Source organism: Entelurus aequoreus, linkage group LG17 (assembly GCF_033978785.1).
Source record: "Entelurus aequoreus isolate RoL-2023_Sb linkage group LG17, RoL_Eaeq_v1.1, whole genome shotgun sequence".
Lineage (NCBI taxonomy): Eukaryota > Metazoa > Chordata > Actinopteri > Syngnathiformes > Syngnathidae > Entelurus > Entelurus aequoreus.
In genome coordinates, this window is record NC_084747.1 from 27089381 (window position 1) to 27106880 (window position 17500).

Below are 17500 nucleotides of genomic sequence, written 5' to 3' on the forward strand. Positions count from 1 at the left end.
TTTAATTTATTCAGAAAGTATAAATAATGTCAAAGGTAAAATACTATTAACTGCAACATGTAAGTGTAAAAAACAACAACAACAACATTATGATTTGCACATTTTCAGAATGTGCTTGTTCTTTTTTTAAACAAAGAAAACAATCTGAAGTTGTCTTTATCTTTAAGTTATCGTGCCGTGATTTCACCAGTCTGGCCCACTTGGGAGTGGATTTTTCTCCATGTGGCCCCCGATCTAAAATGCTCTACATCAATTCAAGTACGTTTTAAAATAGCGGCAATTTCCGGTGCCGGGAAAAAAAGGCACTTTAACAAACAAGAACCACACACACACACACACACACACACACACACACACACACACACACACACACACACACACACACACACACACACACACACACACACACACACACACACACACACACACACACACAACAATTAGTTGAAAAACTTATTCGGGTGTTACCATTTAGTGGTCAATTGTACGGAATATGTACTGTACTGTGCAATCTACTAATAAAAGTTTCAATCAATCAAAAACACACACACACACACACACACACACACACACACACACACACACACACACACACACACACACACACACACACACACACACACACACACACATCATAAGATTAAACATACAATCTATTAAATAGCCAACATTTTAAGAATTAAAGGAGCCATATGTAATAATTTCATGTCACAACATCATTAAAAGGCATTATTGTGTGAATGCTCATGGTTTTTCAACTTATTCTTCTTCTTCTCCAGATTTTGGCGCGCTCTACCTTCCACATTTTTCACCCGATTCAAACCGTTCCAACTTCAAACTGTTCAGCCTAATCGGGAATCGCGGGCCTTCCCTTGAAAAATTCCAAAAATTCCCAGATTTCCCAGAATTCCAGGTCTTCCGGGACATTTTTCCCATTCAAAATGAATTGGCCATTTTTCAAATTTCCACCATTTCCACATTTTTCAACCTATTCAAACCATTCCACCTTCAACACATTCCGCCACTCTGGAAATTTAATCTATAATTTTTCCAAGTTAAAAAAAATTCCAGGATTTTCCAGAATTCCTGCTTTTCCAAAGCCCTATTTTCACCCTTTTTTCTGGCGACCACTCCTTCCACGTTTTTCAACGCATTTCAACCGTTCCACCGTCAAAACATTCCTCTTAATCAGGACAAAAAACGAAGTTGTTTTTGAACTGGAAAAATTCCCGGTTTTCCCGAAATTCCAGGAATTCCGTAATACCATTTCTCAATTCAACGTGTTACTACTTCAACATTTCTCAACCGATTTGAAAAGTTCCAACAGCAACCATTTTTTTTTTCCAAATATTTTTATTGAATTTTGCAGACAATACAGTATGATGGATCATGGCAACAGCAAGTTGAGGTATCTGCACATTTTTCAATATGTAACATAATAAACCCCATCCTTTACAATACCCACCCACTTAATTCCCAAGGTAATTGTCGCCTAGTGCCCACAACAAATATAGACACACATGAATATATGCAAACTTGGATTCAATCTAACAAACTATATTAAGGTAAATAAAGAATAGATAAGGTAAAATAAATAAATAAATAATACATAAGATATACAATATACAATAAAATATAACGTAAAAGTAAATAAACACAAGGAATGAGGGTCGGGGGGGGGTCTTCAGCGGTCAGTTCTGTCTAAGTTGCAACACCAACCATTTAAACTTATTCAGACCACTCAAGTTTTTTACCATTTTCAAAAAAATTCCCACTTTACCCGAAGTTCCCAATTTTTTCGGAAATTCCCATTGAAATCAATGGGACGTTTTTCAAAGTTCCACAACTCCCACATTTTCCGTCTGATTCAAACTGTTCCAACTTCAAAATATTCAGCCTGTTTGGGAATTTTGTGCTCTTTTTCAACCATTCTAAAAAAAATTCCAGGATTTCAGTTCAACTTCAAAGCATTGGAGCATTCACACGCAATAAGGAATTGCCTCATCTAGTTAATAAATCATGTTCTTTTCGAATACCTCTATAACTGATAACAGTAGTTCAACCGGGATATGCTCATTTCCAATTTAGATTTACAGCCCCGAAATCTTTTTGTTTTCATTTCGATGCCCCGCCCTCCACCGTTTGACCAATTAGAAAGTCTGTGAGTGTGTCATATCCAGGTTGCCAGTTACCACTGTTGCCACTGGTAAAGCTACTAAACATGTCAGACCTTAGTAAATCTAAAAGCCCTCGTTACGAATCTCAACTTATTCATGACAAAGTCAGGATCAAAACGAGGATTTGTACCCGGGATGCCTTTGAAAGATGGAACCGATTGAAGGCGGAGAATATTTTTTCATCTGACGCCAAACTTGCTAATTTCCTCCTTGATAGATAAGTCAGGCATTTGCGTTTTCTTATTACTTGAATAAATGGAAATGGACAATTGGTATGTAAACTATATTGTCCAATACAGTCTATGATCTTGTCTAACAAAGCTAGTATGCTTAGTGTGATGGTGCTTCGCTCCTAGTGTAATGCTTTTAGCATGCTAGCCTGGTCAATGACACATCGACATATAGGATAACAGGGGAAATATATGCCAGTTAACCCGTAAGTCAGAAAAGGATGAAGAAAAACATATATATTTTGTTTTAATACATTTTCTGTAGGAGAACAAACATGACACAAACCTTCCTAATTGTTAGAAATCCCACTGTTTATATTAAACATGTTTCACTGATGTGAGTATTTGGCGGGCGCCGTTTTGTCCTACTAATTTCAGCGATCATTGAACTCACCGTAGTGTGTTTACACTCTCCGACGCTGCCACAAAAAGACGTGTTTTATGCCACTCCTTCTTTGTCTCATTTTGTCCACCAAACTTGTTATGCTGTGCGTGAATGCACAAAGGTGAGCTTTGTTGATGTTATTGACTTGTTGGAGTGTTAATCAGGCATATTTGGTATGCATGACAGCAAGCCAACCGGTGCTAACATGCTAAATAGGCTAGCTGCATGTACATATTGCATCATTATGCCTCGTTTGTAGGTATATTTGAGCTCATTTAATTTAATTTACTTTTGTCCTCTGTGTATTTAATTTATATTTGCATGTTTCATGACACATTATCTCTATGTAATATTGGCTGCATTACTCATAGTTGTTCGTGTGCCATGTTGTTCCAGACCACAGCAAACGTAACCCAGCTCGCAAAGATTGTAATGAATCCTTTAGAAGAAGACAGCCTGTCGTTTCCTTTAACTTGAACACACACATCTTATACCTTTGGCCATTCCGAGCCAGTAATTTCCAGAAGTGATCTCATCCTGTGAGAAGCCTCCATTTTACTAATGATTTCCAATGTTACAAAAATGTGTAGAACAAAAATGATAATACAACATTTCTGTCAACGAAGATTTGCGTCAGCCTTTGATAGTAGGCTAATATAGCTGATATAAACACTTACATTGATTGATTGATTGATTGAAACTTTTATTAGTAGATTGCACAGTGCAGTACATATTCCGTACAATTGAATACTAAATGGAAACACCCGAATAAGTTTTTCAACTTGTTTAAGTCGGGGTCCACGTTAATCAATTCATGGTACAAATATATACTATCAGCATAATACAGTCATCACAATAGTTAATCATCAGAGTATATACAGTATATTGAATTATTTACAATCCAGGGGGTGGAGTGTGGAGGGGGTTGCCTTCATTATAACAATTATATGAGGCTTTTAATTTTTTGCGGCTCCAGACAGATTTTTTGGGGGGGATTTTTGGTCCAATATGGGTCTTTCAACATTTTGGGTTGCCGACCCCTGCTGTAGCATATAGACCAGTGGTTCTTAACCTTGTTGGAGGTACCGAACCCCACCAGTTTCATATGCGCATTCACCGAACCCTCCTTTTTTTCAAATTCAAGACAAAGTTATTATATGTTTTTGGCAACACTTTAGTATGGGGAACATATTCTAAGTAACAAAGACTTAATTCAGAGTTTTTTGGACACTAGGGGAACATATTCTAAGTAACAAAGACTTAATTTAGAGTTATTTGGTTAGGGTTCGGGTTAGGGTTAGGGTTAGAGGGTTAGGGCCAGGCTTAGGGTTATAATAAGGCCATGCCGAATAAGGCATTAATAAGTACTTAATAATGACTAGTTAAGAGCCAATATGTTACTAATTTGCATGTTAATAAGTAGGGATGTCCGATAATATCGGCCTGCGTTAATGCGTTAAAATGTAATATCGGAAATGATCGGTATCGTTTTTTTTATTATCTGTATCGTTTTTGTTTTTGTTTTTTTGTTGTTTTTTTAATAAATCAACATAAAAAACACAAGATACACTTACAATTAGTGCACCAACCCAAAAAACCTCCCTCCCCCATTTCTTTCTGTTATCAATATTCTGGTTCCTACATTATATATCAATATATATCAATACAGTCTGCAAGGGATACAGTCCGTAAGCACACATGATTGTGCGTGCTGCTGGTCCACTAATAGTACTAACCTTCAACAGTTAATTTTACTCATTTTCATTAATTACTAGTTTCTATGTAACTGTTTTTATATTGTTTTACTTTCTTTTTTATTCAAGAAAATGTTTTTAATTTAGTTATCTTATTTTATTTTATTTTTTAAAAAGTACCTTATCTTCACCATACATGGTTGTCCAAATTAGGCATAATAATGTGTTAATTCCACGACTGCATATATCGGTTGATATCGGTATCGGTTGATATCGGTATCGGTAATTAAAGAGTTGGACAATATCGGAATATCGGATATCGGCAAAAAGCCATTATCGGACATCCCTATTAATAAGCAGCTAATTAATGGTGAATATGTTCCCCACACTAAAGAGTTACTATGTTTTTTTACTGGTGCACAAAATGAACCTTGCATGAACATCACCTTGTTCAAAGAACGAAACCAACACAGTGCATAAACTCGCAACAAATTACACACCTGCAAATCAGTGTGACTTCTGCTGTTGCCGTATCCGTAGTAGTTGGGTTTACTCTTTGTTTTCTGATTGCCATTTGTTGTGATATTGTATGCAGGCATGACGTACTTCTTCCTGGAAATAGCCTCATTTCTGTGTAAAATGTGTTGGTTAGAGATTTGCTAGTACTTGTAGAACAGTGGTCCCCAACCTTTTTGTAGCTGGGGACCGCGGACCGGGGGGGTGGAATTTTTTATTTTTTTTCTATTTTTTTTTTCATAAAGAAATACAATCATGTGTGCTTACGGACTGTATCCCTGCAGGCTGTATTGATCTATATTGATATATAATGTATATATTGTGTTTTTTATGTTAATTTAATTTAAAAAAAAAAAAATAATAATAATTTTTTTTTGTTTCTTGCGTGGCCCGGTACCAATCGGTGGTTGGGGACCACTGTTGTAGAATATATTAGAATATTATTTAAATACATTAAATTATATAGATTATTTATATAGAATTCTACACTGAGTATATTAGAGTGCTAACACTGCTAATATTTAATACTTCAGTGTGCAGCTTTTTAAACAGTTTAGTTTTGAGGAAGTTAGATTTTGTGTGTTGTTTGTTTTCATTGCTGCTATTTTAATTGTTGTTTTTATTACATAAACAAGGTTAATCAGGTTTTTTTTAGCACTTTGCCTTTCCTTTCTTTTAAATGGACAACATTTTAATAGTCATTTTACATTTTTTTAACAGTTGAACGAGCAGCACAGTTACAGTATAAATACAAATGTAAGAATGAATTAGTGATCTTTTGTTGGGATGACCTTCTTCATCCTCCAGGAGGCGGGGCATTGCTATACGTTTATTTACAAGGCCGTGCTGGGTCTACTGGGCTTGTGTTGACTCTGCTCCTTTTACATGGAACATGTCGCAAAAAGACTGAAAATGAACTGAATTTATTTCACTAAACGCTCTAAGTCCAGATTGAGAGCACTTGAGACAGCGATTTTGAATGGTAACTGTTTTTCTCATGTGACTCCATCTTTTGCTGCCTCTTGGCCAGGACTGCCTTGAAAAATATATATATTTTTAAATCTAAATGGGACAATCCTGGTTAAATAAAAACATGATAATAATTGTAAACACATAACTTAAACTGCATTTAAAAATCAACGGAAAATTAGAGCCATTAAATATGTGTAGGCTTTATTATCAGACTAATAGTTGAGATAATCGTTGACTAATTGGCTGTGAAAATAATCCTTAGATGCAGCCATAGTTGCATGGAGATGGCCCAAACACATCTTTTTAAATATTGATTCTTATATACACTACCGTTCTAAAGTTTGGGGTCACCCAAACAATTTTGTGGAATAGCCTTCATTTCTAAGAACAAGAATAGACTGTCGAGTTTCAGATGAAAGTTCTCTTTTTCTGGCCATTTTGAGCGTTTAATTGACCCCACAAATGTGATGCTCCAGAAACTCAATCTGCTCAAAGGAAGGTCAGTTTTGTAGCTTCTGTAACGAGCTAAACTGTTTTCAGATGTGTGAACATGATTGCACAAGGGTTTTCTAATCATCAATTAGCCTTCTGAGCCAATGAGCAAACACATTGTACCATTAGAACACTGGAGTGATAGTTGCTGGAAATGGGCCTCCATACACCTATGTAGATATTGCACCAAAAAACAGACATTTGCAGCCAGAATAGTCATTTACCACATTAGCAATGTATAGAGTGTATTTCTTTAAAGTTAAGACTAGTTTAAAGTTATCTTCATTGAAAAGTACAGTGCTTTTCCTTCCAAAATAAGGACATTTCAATGTGACCCCAAACTTTTGAACGGTAGTGTACAGTATGTATAAATATACGTATGTATATATATATATATATATACATATATATATATATATATATATATATATATATATGTATGTGTATATATGTGTATATTTATGTATAAATATATGTATGTATATATATGTTTATATTTATATATATATATGTAAATATGTATGTGTATGTATATATATATATATATATATATATATATATATATATATATATATATATATATATATATATATATATATATATGTGTGTGTGTATATATATATATATACATATATATATGTATGTATATGTATATATATTTATGTATATAAACATACACGCACACATATATATAAACTATTTATTTTATATAACAATTACAGTGTGTAATGTGAATGTAATTGTATGTGTAACTTTGCTGCCTCTCGGCCAGGACTCCCTTGAAAAAGAGGTTTTTAATCTCAATGGGATTTTTTCCTGGTTAAATAAAAGTTAACTTAAAAAAAAAAAAGTTTGAAAATATAGCTATTGTATTTAAAAAAAAAACTATTTAGAATTATTATTATTATTGTTGTTATTATTATTATTAGGGATGTGAGTATTTAGGCACCTAATGATTAGATCCAATTCCAATTCCTGGGTTGACAATTTGATTCAGAATTGATTGTTAGTTCAAAGGTGGCCTAAAAATGTATTTATGAAAAGAAAAAAAAAAGTTTTTAAATTGTTCTTTAATTAGTGAGTAACAATCCTGCTTGACAGGAATTCATCGAACACAATCAGGCCTGGAAACGATCATGTGGATAAACGAGGGACGACTTTGACGGACAAGTGTCAGGCTTCTCCGGGAGTACAGTGGGAGAACGTTGTTTGAGGAGAACCCCTTACATGACAAGGAGTCTTTCAGGGCGCTCCATCTGCGTGTTGCTGAGTCGGCTCCTTCTGTCCGCACATGAAGGAGCAATAATAAATAATACCTGTGCTACCTGGAAAACAGCAGGTCAGCATTCCCAGCAACCACCGGCCTTGCTTTTACTTCGGTAACTTGACTCTTATTAGCTTCTACTGGAACCATCTGAACCTCTTAAACACTGCGCCATTTTGCTGAAAACCACAAAGCAGCACAGATTTTAGTGTACCATGTCTGTATGAAAGTAATCTGTAGATACTTAGTGTATTTATACTTCTGACTCAAAGTAGGAACGTTGTCTTTTATGTTTATATTTATTTAACTCTTAACTGTTTCACTTCTCATATGACACCAATGTTGGAGCCTTGAGTACTTGCTTTTAACAGGAGCGTCCAAAATGTGGACCACGGGCCATTTGCAGCACGCAACTGTTTTTTATTTTTTATTTTTGTTTTATCTGACATCACTTGGACAAAGATAAGACCTTCTGGAGGAAAGTTCTGTGGTCAGATGAAACAAAAATGTAGCTGTTTGGCCACAATACCCAGCAATATGTTTGGAGGAGAAAAGGTGAGGCCTTTAATCCCAGGAACACCATGCCCACCGTCAAGCATGGTGGTGGTAGTATTATGCTCTGGACCTGTTTTGCCTCCAATGGAACTGGTGCTTTACATAGAGTAAATGGGACAATGAAAAGGGAGGATTACCTCCAAATTCTTCAGGACAACCTAATATCATCAGCCCAGAGGTTGGGTCTTGGGCACAGTTGGGTGTTCCAACAGGACAATGACCCCAAACACACGTCAAAAGTGGTAAAGGAATGGCTAAATCAGGCTAGAACAGGGGTCGGCAACCTTTACCACTCAAAGAGCCATTTTGACTCGTTTCACAAAATAGAGAAAACAATGGGAGCCACAAAACTCTTTTGAAATTTAAAATAAAATAACACTGCATACAAACCCCCCCCCCCGTACGTCGGTTGAGGTGGGTGGGGTTGGGGGGGGGGCGGGGTTTGGTGGTAGCGGGGGCGTATAATGTAGCCCGGAAGAGTTAGGGGATGCATGGGATTCTGGGTATTTGTTCTGTTGTGTTTATGTTGTGTTACAGTGCGGATGTTCTCCCGAAATGAGTTTGTCATCCTTGTTTGGTGTGGGTTCACAGTGTGGCGCATATTAGTAAGAGTGTTAAAGTTGTTTATATCACAACCCTCAGTGTAACCTGTATGGCTGTTGACCAAATATGCCTTGCAGTCACTTACGTGTGTAAGCGGAGGCCGCATACTACATGTGACCGGGCCGGCACGCAGATAGCATGGTGTAAAAGCGGACGCGACGACATGTTGTAGAGGACGTTAAAGGCAGTGCCATCACGGCACACCCTCAATATTGTTGTCCGGGTGAAAATCGGAGAATGTTTGCCCCGGGAGAGGCACTGAAATCCGGAAACCTCTCGGAAAAATCGGGGGGGTCGGCAAGTTTGTAGCTGAGCCGCATCAGAGTGATCAAAGAGCCGCGGGTTGCCGATCCCTGGGCTAGAATAAAGGTTTTAGAATGGCCTTCCCAAAGTCCTGACTTAAACGTGTGGACAATGCTGAAGAAGCAAGTCCATGTCAGAAAACCAACATATTTAGCTGAACTGCACCAATTTTGTCAAGAGGAGTGGTCAAAAATTCAAGCAGAAGCTTGCCAGAAGCTTGCCAGAAGCTTGTGGATGGCTACCAAAAGCGCCTTATTGCAGTGAAACTTGCCAAGGGACATGTAACCAAATATTAACATTGCTGTATGTATACTTTTGACCCAGCAGATTTGCTCACATTTTCAGTAGACCCATAATAAATTCATAAAAGAACCAAACTTTTTTGTGACCAACAAGTATGTGCTCCAATCACTCTATCACAAAAAAAATAAGAGTTGTAGAAATGATTGGAAACTCAAGACAGCCATGACATTATGTTCTTTACAAGTGTATGTCAACTTTTGACCACAACTGGACATATAGTTACTTTACATGGAGTCAGCTTTCTTTATCTCAATGCGACTCCCAAGTCAAAACGTTTGGACACCCCTTTCGTAGACCATAGGCAAAATCTGTAGTAGTCACAGTACTGGAGGGATTGCTTTTTAATGGAAGGCTAAACCACACCTTTGGTCACAGAGAAGATGTACAGGTACATATAGTGTGGGGGGTGTAAATACTTCCTAAATATGTTCTCAGCAGGGTGCCAATATTCATGCCAAGCGAGACAAAGGGTCAGTGGAAGTGCAAGAGATGGAAATGAGCAACAAACGGGTAGAAAGTCCTCTCTGAACAAAAGTCGATCTTCTTTGATGTGCAGAGACCGGGAGTCTCTGAAATACTTCAAAGCACTTTTCGCGTCCACAACGATCGATACCAATCGGCATCAATAACCCGGCCTGTCCTTGAAGGAGCATCTCCCAGTTTGTCCCCAGGGAAGAACTGAATCCTTGGCAAGGAAGTGTACACCTTGAAACACTCGGAATGCGCATTAATTTTAGAATTTTCACCGTTTGAACAGTGAATGCATTTCATAATAAAGAGTTTGTAAACAATGGTATTTACTAACAAGTGGCATTCCGGTGATTTCCGTGAATCGGGTTTGTGTCAACCATGGTCGTCATTAAACAAAAACAACATGTGACAACACAGCAAAACACAAAAAACAAAGGTAAAAAACAAATATACAATAAAAGTTGACTTTTCTGCAGAACTCTGTCACATTAGAGTTTGCTTCTCTGCGTCACACCGGCTCCTTTGTAAACAACCCCCCACTCTGCTTTGTTTCGATGCCTCGTCTTGGCACTCGCTTGGATTATGGTCCTCTCTGGCCCTGACGACATCCCTACCCATGGTGGTCCCATGAGAGGTCGCAGGAGATGGCGAACCAATCTCGGTTCCACAGATGCAGGCCCGACAGTTTGGAGCGGTCCTCCTTGATCACTATTGCCCAGGTCTTCAGCTTGTGCCAGGGAGGCAGTGGAGTTGGGAGGAGGACATCGCAAACCAGCTCACCCATGACCACACCATCTTAATCGCCGTTGCAACAGCAGAAAAGGAAGAGGTCGTAGATCCGGGCGTCGACATGGCGGTAGGTACACGATGAACGCGTTGGCACCGGCGGAGGCAGTCATTGTCGAAGACATCCAGCCTTTGTTGATCGGCTACCCTCACGGGCCAAGCAGAGCACACATCGTCTTTTTAAACGGTTAGAGTTACTATTTTTTAGCAGATGGTTCAGGATTTACAGTTCAAAAATAGAGTTCCATGTTTAAGATTTTGAATACAATTATTTGGAAATTTAAAAATAGCTTAACTTGTTGTGTATGGTCTCTGGGTTGTAGTTTGTCATGTCTGTGTTAGAGCTAAGAGGCAATACTAGCATAGAGCTGCCGTCTCTTGTGGGACACAACTTCTGGTTTACACTGTGTTTCTTATCCTCGAGGTCTGGCCTCCTGGTCTACTTTTCTGGTGTTGATTTTCCTGATCCCACCTTGATGTTCTTGTTTTTTTCTGAGTTTAAGGCAGCTTGCTTTGTGGCAGAACAGCAAGGTTGTTGGATTGAAGCAGCAATTAGTGGCATTCTTAAACTCTGTATCCACACCAGGATCTGCATGTCTGTTGGCCTATCGGTCGGTTGGTGTGTCTGTCGGTTTTTCAGTGGGTCAGTTTGTCGGTCGGTCTTTTGGTCGGTTGGTTTGTTGGTTGGATTATACATCGGTCTGTCAGTCAAACTGTTGGTTGGAATGTTGATCAGTCTCTCTGTCGATTTACCGGTTGGTTAATCGGTCGGTCTGTCGATTAGTCAGTTGGTCTGTCGGCCGGTTGGTCTGTTAGTTGGTTTATCGATCGAGCTGTCGGTTAGTCTGTTGATCAGTCTCTGTCGGTTTATCGGTTGGTCTGTCGGTTGGTTTATCGTTCGGTCTGTCGATCAGTCAGTTGGTCTGTTAGTCGGTTGGTCTGTTAGTTGGTTTATAGAGTGTCCGCCCTGAGATCGGTAGGTTGGAGTTCAAATCCCAGCCGAGTCATACCAAAGACTATAAAAATGGGACCCGTTTCCTCCCTGCTTGGCACTCAGCATCAAGGGTTGGAGTTGGGGGTTAAATCACCAAAAATGATTCCTGGGCGCGGCGCCGCTGCTGCCCACTGCTCCCCAAGGGGATGGGTCAAATGCAGAGGACAAATTTCACCACATCTAGTGTGTGTGTGACAATCATTGGTACTTTAATCTTTAATCTTAATCTTAATCCATGGGTCTGTCGGTCAAACTGTCGATTAGTATATTGATCAGTCTCTCTGTCGGTTTATCGGTCGGTCTGTCGATCAGTCAGTTGGTCTGTCAGTCGGTTGGTCTGTTAGTTGGTTTATCGATCGATATGTCAGTCAAACTGTTGGTCAGTCTGTTGACTGTTGTTGTCAGTCTCTCGGCCAGTCTATGGGCCGGTCTGTTGGTTTATCGGTCGGTCGGTCGGTTGGTGGTTGTGTCGTTCGATCGGTCTGTCAGCAAGTTAGTCTGTCATGGATTTGTTGTTGCTGGGTTGTCTCATTCTTCCCCTTACGTTTCATCCTCGGACATTTGTTGTAAGTTTGTTTACATCATTGCTGTTTTGTCCCCAGTATTTGCTGACATGTTCTGTCATTGCGACTGTGCCTTGTTCCCGTGACACCTGTTTAGACGTTGTTTCTTTGTGTTGAACACTCTTTTGGAACTCTGTGCTTCTACATTGGGTTCCAAAACCAAATTGTTCATTACCATAAGTCCAGCCTGTCCACATAAAGTCCCATGCTTACAGTCCAAAATGACATCATGTGGATAGAATTCTCTTGTTTTACTGCAAATATCACAAGCAGAAGTCCGGGTTTCTCAGCCGGGAGCAAGTGCTCGCAGATGTATTGATTGATTGAGATGTTCCCTATGAATATAAATGCTTAAAAACTTATCACCCTGCAGGCCTTCTGCTAGGACATTTCACCGGGACATTTTTTTCATTAAAAATGAATTGGCCATTTTTCAAACTTCCACCATTTCCACATTTTTCAACCGATTCAAACCATTCCACCTTCAGCACATTCCATTCACCCTGGACATTCAAATTATATTTTTTTTTTTAAGTTAAAAAAAGTTACAGGAATTCCCATTTTCACCCTTTTTTCTGTCGACTACTCCTTCCACATTTTTCAACCCACTTCAACCGTTCCACCGTCAAAATCATTCCTCTTAATCAGGACAAAAATTGAGGGTTTTTTTTACTTAAAAAATTCCCGGTTTTCCAGGAATTCCTTACTACCATTTCTCAATTAAAAATGTTACTACTTCAACATTTCTTGACCGATTTGAAAAATTCCAAACTCATTCAGAAAATTCATATTGTTCATAATTTTCACAAAAATTCCTGCTTTTCCCGAAATTCTCAAATTTACATGAAATTCCCATTGAAAAGAATTGGACCTTTTTCAAAGTTCCACAACTACCACATTGTTCATCCGATTCAAACCGTTGTAACGTCAAAATATTCAGCCTGTTCAGGAATTGTGTTCTCCCTTTCAACAATTATTTACATTTTTTTTCGGATTTCATAGAATTCCCAGTTTTAAGAGACATTTTCCCTATTCAAAATTAATTATCCATTTTTCAAACTTCCACAACTCCCACATTTTTCAACTGATTCAAACCATTCCACCTTCAACACATTCAATTCATCTTGAAAATTCACGTTCAACAAATTTCCAAGAATTCCTGTTTTTTTCTAACTTTATTTCCAACCCTTTTTAGTGCGATGACTCCTTTCTCATTTTTCAACCCATTTTTCAACGTCACAACATTCCTCTTAGGACAAAAAACCAAGTTGGTTTAAGAACTTGAAAAATTCCCGGTTTTCCCGAAATTCTGTCATACAATTTTTTAATTAAAAAACTGTTACTACTTCAACATTTCTTGACCGATTTAAACAATCATTTTCAAAAAATCCCGCTTTGCCAAAATTCCCAAAGTTCCAGGAAGTTCCCACTGGGATATTTTTCCAAGCTGCACAATTCCCACATTTTTCAACCTATTCAAACCATTCCAACATCAACACAATTCCACTCATCCTGGCCATTCAAAGTAACACTTTTCCAAGTTCCAAACCAAATTCCGGTTTTCCTGGAAATTCTGGACATTCTTCAAAGTTCCACAACTCCCACATTTTTCATCCGATTGAAACCGTTCCAACTCCAAAATATTCAGCCTGTTCAAAATTGTGTGCTCTTCTTCAACAATTTAAAAAACAATTCCTGGATTTCCAAGAATTCCCAGTTTTCAGGGGACATTTTCCCCATTCAAAATTAATTGTCCATTTTTTAAACTTTCACAAGTCCCACATGTTTCAACCTCTTCAAACCATTCCAACATCTACACATTCCACTCATCCAACTAACCCTTTCCCAAGTTCCAAACCAAATTCCGGTTTTCCTGGAAATTCTGGACATTCTTCAAAGTTCCAAAATCCCACATTTTTCCTCCGATTGAAACCGTTCCAACTCCAAAAATATTCAACCTGTTCAAAATTGTGTGCTCTCCTTCAACAATTTTTTTTTAAAATTCCTGGATTTCCAAGAATTCCCAGTTTTCATGGACATTTTCCCCTTTCAAAATTAATTGTCCATTTTTTTAAACTTCCGCAATTCGCACATTTTTCAACCTATTCAAACCGTTCCAACATTAACACATTCCACTTTTCCAACTAACCCTTTCCCAAGTTCCAAACCAAATTCCGATTTTCCTGGAAAATCTGTGCATTCTTCAAAGTTCCACAACTCCCACATTTTTCATCCGATTGAAGCCGTTTCAACCCCAAAATATTCAGCCTGTTCAAAATTGTGTGCTCTCCTTCGACAATTTAAAATAAATCCTGGATTTCCAAGAATTCCCAGTTTTCAGGGACATTTTCCCCATTCAAAATGAATTGTCCATTACAATTCGCACATTTTTCAGCCGATTCAAACCATTCCAACATGAACACATTCCACTCATCCAACTAGCACTTTCCCAAGTTTCAAACCAAATTCCGGTTTTCCTGGAAATTCCAAACTCTTCAACATTCAAACCTTTCCAACATTCAAACTATTCTTACATTCATACTACATCCTGTCAGTTCCACTTCAACATTGAAGCATTCACACGCAATTCCTCCAGGGCTTGCCTCATCCAGTTATAAAAGCTGTACACTGACTACTCTACATTGTCTCATTCCTCCCGTGTTCTCCCATGAAAAGATACCCTGGGATATTTGCAGACTTGTGTACTCACTTGAATGAGGTGTTGTACACCCGTGTGGTTCCTATGTTGTGTTTCTTGCCTCGAGGCACACGTTTCCGTGGTTTCTTTAGGCTAACGATCCAAGCAATCAGTAGTTTTTCCGAGCTCTGCGTGTGTCGCGTGTCTCGACATCAAACGGAGCCAATAATGAAGCTGTCACAGACGTGAATGTGCTAGAACTTCAACAGCAGCTCAACTCCCAGGATGCATTTCAAACAGGCCCAGTAGGACACGCCTGCTTTCTTGTCATTTCTGAAGAATTTGTCAAGCTCGCCTCGTTTTGTAGGTCACACTCCAAATGTGGGTCGCTGATGGACGCTTATTGTCTGGAGCTCCTTCAGCCTCAACGTGTCATCGTGACGTAAAGATGACAGCCGGCTAAAAGGCTTCCAGTCACCTGAACCATCTTCCTGCTCGTCTTCACACTTCAACCTCTTCAACCGTGCGCTCAAAATATACTGGAAATGATTTTTGAGGGTGTGTGTGTGTGTGTGTGTGTGTGTGTGTGTGTGTGTGTGTGTGTGTGTGTGTGTGTGTGTGTGCATCAGTGATGTAGCTGTGAAGGAAATGTACATATATTTGCTTGTGGATGAGAGTAAAAGTTGTACAAGACTGATGCTTGTAGCGTTGAAAGGGCTAAGTGTTTGCTTTCAAACGCTGCTAAGTGTTATCACTCAAACCTCGCTAAGTGTTAGCTCTAATGCTGCTAAGTGTTAGCTTTCAAACGCTGCTAAGTGTTAGCTTTCAAACTCTGCTAAGTGTTAGCTTTCAAACTCTGCTATGTGTTAATCTTCAAATGCTGCACAGTATTAGCTTTCAAACGCTAGTAAGTGTTAGTTTTCAAACGCTGCTAAGTGTTAATCTTCAAATGCTGCTAAGTGTTAGCTTTCAAACGCTGCTAAGTGATAGCTTTGAAACGCTGCTAGGTGTTAGCTTTCAAACGCTGCTAGGTGTTAGCTTTGAAACGCTGCTAGGTGTTAGCTTTGAAACTCTGCTAAGTGTTAGCTTTGAAACTCTGCTAAGTGTTAGCTTTGAAACTCTGCTAAGTGTTAGTCTTCAAACGCTGCTAATTGTTAGCCTTCATACGTTGCTAAGTATTAGCTATCAAATGCTGCTAAGTGTTAGCTTTCAAACACTGCTAAGTGCTATCACTCAAACCTTGGTAAGTGTTAGCTCTAATGCTGCCAAGAGTTAGCCTTCAAACGCGGTTATGTGTTAGTCTTCAAACTCTGCTAAGTGTTAGCTTTCAAATGCTACTAAGTGTTAGCTTCGAAACACTGCTAAGTGTTAACTTTGAAACTCTGCTAAGTAGCTTTCAAACGCTGTTAAGTGTTAGCTTTGAGACTGCTAAGTAATAGCTTTCAAACTCTGCTAAGTGTTAACTTTGAAACTCTGCTAAGTAGCTTTCAAACGCTGCTAAGTGCTAGCTTTGAGACTGCTAAGTAATAGCTGTGAAACTCTGCTAAGTGTTAGCTTTGAAACTCTGCTAAGTGTTAGTCTTCAAACGCTGCTAATTGTTAGCTTTCATACATTGCTAAGTGTTAGCTATCAAATGCTGCTAAGTGTTAGCTTTCAAACACTGTTAAGTGTTAGCTTTCAAATGCTGCTAAGTGTTAGCTTTCAAACGCTGCTAAGTGTTAGTTTCGAAACTTTGCTAAGTGTTAGCTTACAAACTTTGCTAAGTGTTAACTTTGAAACTCTGCTAAGTAGCTTTCAAACGCTGCTAAGTGTTAGCTTTGAGACTGCTAAGTAATAGCTTTCAAACACTGCTAAGTGTTAGCTTTCAAATGCTGCTAAGTGTTAGCTTTCAAACGCTGCTAAGTGTTAGCTTCGAAACTCTGCTAAGTGTTAGCTTTCAAACGCTGCTAAGTGTTAACTTTGAAACTCTGCTAAGTAGCTTTCAAACGCTGCTAAGTGTTAGCTTTGAGACTGCTAAGTAATAGCTTTCAAACACTGCTAAGTGTTAGCTTTCAAATGCTGCTAAGTGTTAGCTTTCAAACGCTGCTAAGTGTTAGCTTCGAAACTCTGCTAAGTGTTAGCTTTCAAACGCTGCTAAGTTTTAACTTTGAAACTCTGCTAAGTAGCTTTCAAACGCTGCTAAGTGTTAGCTTTGAGACTGCTAAGTAATAGCTTTCAAACACTGCTAAGTGTTAGCTTTCAAACGCTGGTAGGTGTTAGCTTTGAAACTCTGCTAAATGTAATATATAAAATAGTTCCTAAACATTTATCCATGAAAATATGAAGAAGTATGCGATACTGCACATTATTATTGCATCACCTCATGAAACTACTGTAGTTGTTTGTACTACATGCATGCTATTGTCTTGTTTTGAACAATATTTATCTTCCAACAGTTTTTATGTGTAAAAGCCACGTCACATGTGTCAATGGTGCTGTTTTGTGGGGGCTAGTACGGGATGAAGTCATTTTTAATCTTTTCAATGTGCGACGCCGTTTTGTACGAGTCCTTTTT

At 38.5% G+C, this 17500-nt stretch overlaps 1 protein-coding gene across 6 annotated transcripts in view; it reads right to left on the minus strand.

Annotated features, from left to right (window-relative positions):
* tncb (tenascin Cb) overlaps positions 1-17500 on the minus strand; it is a 232461-nt gene that overhangs the window by 99209 nt on the left and 115752 nt on the right. The window lies entirely within an intron of this gene.